Here is a 7,279-nt window from a genome sequence, read left to right on the forward strand (position 1 = left end):
TTTAGCATATTTGGGATCATGTCCAAATCTAATGATGATCTCTTCTAATGATTTGATTATGTTACCCTTGGCTAGGGAGGATGCTTTTTTCCAAATAAAATTGAGCAGCTGTATTATCCAAGGAATTTTGTAACTGATGGGCTAGCATTGCTTTATCAGCCAGTGTGGAGTAGACCATTCCCCAGTTTGTTTATGAAGTTCAATCTGGTTGATAGGATGAATATCTTTGGCTAAGACCTCCAAATTTGTTCTAATGTACTATGCTGCTGACTGGGGTTGCTGCACTTTGGCTTAAAATAACTCACTATCATTTTCCCTTCTTTAATATCATAAGCCGACATCAATCTCTGCTGGTTTGAGGGGGCCATATTTAGATACTGATTATAAATTTGGAGCCTTACTGGATCATTCCTGGCCTTTATCTCTGTAAATGTCTTTTTAATGTCTGATGCCTATTTGCTTTGTGGTATGGTGGATGATAATTCTACACTGTGTTGTCTTTCTAGCTCCTGCCTTTGTGAGTTAAGAGATGTTTCTCCCAATGGAGAAGTTTGTTGGCTCACTTCCCTTTCTTCTTTGTGGCTGTCTGTAGTTTCTTTCATCATTTCTTCTTCTAACAGAGGATTCAATCTTTGTCTTTTCGTCCTAGTTTGTTCCATGGGTCCACTAGCAAGAGTGGTGGTTTCCCTATTCATCTTTTTGCCTCTTTCCTCATTTAGAGGAGTTTGCAACGCTGGAATTTTTGCTGCTTTCGTTTTGGCTGGAGGAATCTGTACATGACTCTGTTCTTTGGTATTTCTAGGTTGATCAGTCATTGTAGGCAACTCTGTGATTTCTACTTCTTTGCCTTTGGAAGTTCCTGTGGATGGTATGTTGACTTCTGGTGGAGGCTGTTGAGAAGTTCCAGCAGTGGATGCCCCCTTTTCTGGCCATTGAGATAGCTTGAAAATACTTGCCCAAAAGAATCTAGGTCGAGGGTTTTCTCAATATCTCTCACAGTATTTTCCATCTTTTCCTTTTCACTAATCTCTTCTATTAGAGTCCCTTCTACCCTTTCAGCCTGATTGGCAAATTGTTCAATTTCTGGGATCTTATGATGTATATAAATTGACAGTCTGTTTCTTACCCTTTTGTCACTTATGAACTATTTGGGTCATATGGCACCCACCAGAAACTTTTCTTTAATCTAAGGTGGTCTTGTAAAATCTTTTCAACTTCTTGCCAGTCATCCCTAGAATTGATGACAAAAGGGCATAACTGGTTTTTGATTCTTAGCTGAGCCTTTTTCTTTGCATTGTAAAAGTGGGTTATGTCTGCATTTATGAGTTGTCTAAAATATTCTAGTGCAAATAATCTCATGGGCACATATTTAGGTAACTTAAAAGGGAAAAGTTCACACCCATACATTCTGATTTCTGTGTGATTTTGATACAGGTACCAGTCACCTATCCTGTAATGTTTAGAGAGATGCAGAATCTTCTTCATGTCACCAGTGATCCCAGGAGGGGGAACTCCTATCAATAAAGTGTTTTCTGGGTGTACAAACCAGTCAATAAACGCATCATAAGTGTAAGGGGACTCACTGGTTTTATGAAAGATGGAACTCCAAAAGATTACAGACCTGCGATTTCCTTTTGAATCCAATTTCCTTATGGTAAAAGAAAAGTTGTCTAGCTTATGATACAACAAAAGATGGTATATAAAAGATGTATAGTTGAAGACTCCTTCCCTATCTAGACTTATGAATTGATCATGGATTTTGTTGGTAATGAAAGTGGCATAGTCATATCTAACAATAGGGGGCTGTCTTGGAGTAAAGATTGACATTAAAACTAAGGTGATATCATCAAAATATTCATTGGAATTGAATCCCATGATCAGGGATATCATTTCAACAATGAGTCTGACAGTGTCAGTGAAAAAGGTCTGCAAATAAGGAGGTGGACCTTTAAGTTGGTGCTTTGGATCCATGAAGATTTAAGCAATACGGCTTGTCTCTGATGTGGGCAATTGAGATGCTTTTTCAAGCAGATAACCCATGGAAAGAGGAGCAAGGGGCTCAGTGGAGTGGAGCTATACCATTTCATTAATGGACTCAGCAGTTATGGGAAAAAGAATAGTCTGGGATGGGGACATAACTGCTCTATGGATAGGGTCATAGTTGGCACAACAATGATGAATTAACTTTGGGAAAACATGGACTGACGGGAGGAAATACATAGGGAGATTAGATTCCCACAGTTAAAAGATGTCAGACTTGTTTAGATAGCTTTCTCTGAGTTGGTAGAAGTCTTGAAGACGGTTCTTGTCACTAGATAAATATTTTATTTGAAAATCTTTATCTGCAAGGGGCAGATAATCTAAGTCTTTGTGGGGTGCATTAATATGCGCGACATTCAGGGCTATGGGAGTTTCCGTGTTTGGTTCTTGTGTATTCAAACTGGAATTCGGGTTTTCTATGGAAGAAATGGAGTAAACAACAAGCTTAGGGTCTTTTTATGGCGATTACAAACTGTTTTTACCTCAGATTTTGGATTTCACTGGTAGAATTCTAAGTGAAAAACGAAATTGCAGGGTTACAAGGCAACATGGATAAATACCTGGATTAAATAGGAAAACTGTGCAGTTGTAGGTTAATTGACAGTTGCAGAGCTCGACATTGGAGTTTCTTGGCCGGGTGGTAGGCTGAAAAGCTGGTACAGTGGACTGAACATTATTTTGCATGGAGAACAGTTCGCAGAGGATAATAGGGGAAATGACATTTTTATCATTTATCTAACGAAATTTAGGTTTGGCGGGACTTATTAACATTTATTAGGTGGATGATGTCAACATGATGGGACGTTTTGTCGTTATGCAGAAAGCTGGTAAGCGGTAAGTGTCGCACTACTTTTGGGGTTAGGCAGTATTGAACGGAGGGCGAGCGAACATATCTGGCAAGTGACGCGTGACGGGGGTACGACGGAAAACCACCGGGTGATTGAGAGTTAAAACAAGGTAGGAAGGGTGGTCGCGATATCGTCGAGGACCGCTGGATGGGAAGGCAATGATCGGATGGCTGACGGGGTTTAGAGATGGTGGGGGGTTATGCAGTGGGTCACAACATAATTAACACAAATTAAATCATATCGGGCGCATTTTTATTAGTTGATGGGTAGGTTATTAATTAACCTGAATGGTTAATTAATCCCTTTGCACAGCGGGAAGTTAGAGTTATTAATGAATTACAGGTTAATTCATTAATCCCCTTATTAAACTATATAATGGTTATATATTATCAAGGCGGGATTTTATATAAAATGTGGGGGTTTTTTAATATATTTACATAATACGGGAAATGGGTAAATTCTTCGGGATTTATATAATATTTTTTAAAGTTAATATGAAACAAATGATAAGCGCTAAGTGTAAAATATGAGACATTTATATTAAAACTTAGGCTAAAGTGGGAAAAGTGGTTTTCCAAGCAATATTATGTATTTTCTAAGCAAAATAAGTTTTTTACTTAGAAAAACTTTATGAAATGAAATGAATGATGAATGGATTATTTCTAAGTACTTAGGCTTTTAGATCATTGGGCCGAGGGTCCGGTCCCTCCAGAAGTCAGAGAAATGCTTTGAGCCCCTTTGATTTTCAAAGTCCTTAATACTTTAGGGGGAATTAGTGAAATCTTTAGGGAAAAATGTGAATGGAATTTAGTTATTTAACCTTGCCTTGCTTGAACGGGATCAAGTGTAATGTTTGCCTTGCAATGGTGAGAAAAGTAAAGATCAACGCATTTAGAAGCATTTTCATCACAAGTATCATTCTACAACATCATCTACCTACCCTACCTACTTTAGCCTGACATTTTTTCTTCTTTATTAGGGTACATTTGGACTGGAAAACCCTTATCACACTTTTTTTCTTTTTACATATAGAGATCTATCTAAATCTAACCTTATTACATCCAAGGGTTCAGATTAAACTGTTGAGCTCCTTTTATTCACTCTACCCATCTACTTATCTGCCAAGATTAAACTGTTTGGCCAGATTTTATTCTCTATCTCTACAGCATGCAATTGAAAAATGAATGAGCCAAGTTTGAACAATTTGACCCTTCATCAATTGTGGCATAAGATTAACAAGTTGCACACAATTACTTATTACAGAACATGAAATAGTAGTGCCATTTAAACTTGCACACTTTCCTGGTCTATTTTTGTTTGGGGTTCATTTTTCCTCATTTTCTGACCATTTTATTCTTTTTACCCTTTGATTTTTCTTTTAGGGTATACCCTCTTTACATTTTTAAAATTTTTTGATTTTTTCACAATATGGAAACCTTTGCAACAAGGAAAGGTGTGAACATATTACAGAGCTCATCAAGTCAATCATGAAATATGACACCTATTGGTATAGGAGCATAACACCGGCTCCACTTGGGGAGGGCTTTTCCTGGTGGAAAGTCAAGAACAGTAGATCAGATGGCCTTCTGAATGACTTTGACTGTGCTCTAAAATCTCCTTCTGCTGGTTACTTTATTGTATGTATGATAGTAATCCTTCTGAAGCTTAGGGTCTTCTCTCCGGGCTTTAAATCCAGTAAGTTATTATCTAATCCAAACTGTGGCATTACCAATGGTATAGTATTTACATGTTAAAATCAAAACACATTAAAAGGTGGGATCATAGTAATGCTTCAGCATCTAACCATTAACTAGTCCTTCTTCTATCTCTGTGTCATCCAAGTTTTTGAGATAGTAGGTATTGTTCCCTTGTAAAGCATGGATAGCAAGAGGTCCTTTCCATAGGAAGTCAAACTTCCCATGTTTTCCCTTGTCCTCTCTCTTGGAATCCCATCTCAAAACTTTGTCTCCAATGTAGAAATCCTTTGCCTTGGTTATTTTATCAAATATTTTCTTAAGCTTCTCTTTACCACTTGAGATCTCTGATATACTTCCTCTCTGGTCTACTGCAAATGGATGGTCTGATTTATTCTCCTTTGAATGTCATTGGGTTCCACTTGAGCTTCCTAAAGTAGTTTCATTACTGGAACTCCTAAAGATGAAGGAAATATCGCTTCCATACCATAGAGTAATTCATAAGGACTAGTCCCAATGGATTTCTTTGTAGTGAGTCTGTCTGCCCACAATGCATTGGTAAGTTTCTCGTGCCAGTTATTTTTGTTCTCTTCCAATAATTTCTTAATGATGTTAATTAGGATTTTATTGGAATACTTAGCTAGACCATTACCTTGAGGGTAATAGGCTATGGAATGGCCTAGAGTGATATGGTATTTATTACAGAAACTTATCATTTTCTTGGATTTAAAGGCAGCAGCATTATCAGTTATGATCTTCTCAGGATAGCCAAATCTAGGCAATATGTTGGTTTCTAAGAATCCTATAATCACAGTATCATTGGCTTTCCTAGAGAGAATGGCTTCTATCCATTTGGTGAAATAATATGTGGCAGTGAGAATCCATTTATGTTGGCTAGAAGATGGAGGATGGATTTCTCCAATGAAGTCTAAGCCCCATTGTTGAAATGGTTTCTCAGTGGAGATTGGTCTCAGGGGTAAAGGGAGTAGTTTTCTCTTGCCCTCAAAAATTTGGCATTTATGGCAAGCAGTGACAAATTTATTTACATCGGTGAATAAGGTTGGCCAATAAAATCCTGCCCTCAGGATCTTGTCTGCAGTTGCCTTCCAGTAAAGGTGTCCACTACAGTCTCCTGCATGAAATTCTTGGAGAACCTTGTCAGCTTCTTCTTTTACTAAAAAATTCAATACAATACCTTCATGATTTTTCCAAAATAAACCGTTATCTAAAATAAAAAAAATTACAGCTTTCAGCTTTAAAAACCTCTTCTTCGTCCTGGATAACCCTGGAGGAGCCTGCAGGTTTTGATAATAAATGAGTTATATCAGCATACCATGTTGAATCTAGGAAGGCCTGGCTGATTTGAGGAGTCGTCATCTCTTGTTCATTATCCAGTTCATTAATATCGAGGGCTTGACAATTGGTTTCAGTAATGAGTTTAGCCAATCCCTGTCCTTTTATGAGCTTTGTAGGTCCAATTTAATATCATATTCCAATATAGCAGCAATCCATTTACCTCATTTGCTCTCAATTCCGTCTTGAGTTAAGATGTCTTTGACAATAGCATTTGGCACATAGGCTATTACATGGGAATACAAGATGTAAACTCTGAAGTCTTTAATAGCTTTCACCAGTGCAAAGACCTGTTTTTCCATGATTTTGTATTTCATTGGTGCATCCCTAAGTGCTTTACTAAAAAATGCTATTGGTTTTTCACATCCTTGATCATCCTTTTGTAGTAAAACAACAACTATGGTGTGTTGTGATGCAAAGGAAAATATTATGAAATCTCTATCAAACTTTGGACTTGTGAGGACCGGTGTTGTGGTCAAAGCCATTTTAATCTCTTCAAAAGCTGCTTGGCTTCGACTATCCAACTAATACTAGAATCCTTTTTCAACATATTATTAAGAAATCTAATTAATTCAGCTAAATTGGAGATGAATCTTCTTAAAAAATTGATCTTTCCTAGGAAAGCTTGAAGCTCTTTAACATTTCTGGGGTGGGGTATTTGTAGAATAGCTTCTATTCTAGCAGGATCAATTCTGATGCCTTCTTTGGAGATGATATGGCCTAAAAGTTTGCCTTCTTCTAAACCAAACAATGAATTCTTAGGATTTAAGGAAATCCCATATTTTCTACATTTCAAGGATACTTGTCTCAAATGATCCAAGTGTTGCTGATCTGATTTAGAAAAAACCGTCAGGTCATCTAGATATATAACCAGAAAATCATGACTTTCCTTTGCAAATGCTATGTCCATTGCTCTCTGAAAGGTTTCTCCTGCATTTTTAAGTCCGAATGGCATTTTAACATATTTGAATGTACCTCATGGTGTTGTAAATGGAGTTTTTTCTTGGTTATCGGGATGAACCAAAATCTGGTTGTAGCCTGAGAACCCATCCAAGAGTGAAATCCTAGAAGCTCCTACCACCCTCTGTAAAATGTGATCCATCTTGGGCAAGGGGTAGTTGTCCTTCAGAGAAACTTTATTAACATTCCTTAAATCAACACACAATCGGATTTCTCCAGTTTTCTTCCTAGTGGGTACTAAATTAGACACCCACTCTGAAAACCTGATAGGAGCAATTATTCCTGCTTCATACATTCGTTTGATTTCCTTTTCAATTAAGGGCAGAAGTACAGGATTGATTCTTCTAAGTTTTTTCTTGAATGGTTTCTGGTTTTCCTTCGGAG

This window comes from Pinus tabuliformis, chromosome X (assembly GCF_031772625.1).
Source record: "Pinus tabuliformis cultivar Carrire ecotype Pingquan chromosome X, CPIR1, whole genome shotgun sequence".
Taxonomy (NCBI): domain Eukaryota; kingdom Viridiplantae; phylum Streptophyta; class Pinopsida; order Pinales; family Pinaceae; genus Pinus; species Pinus tabuliformis.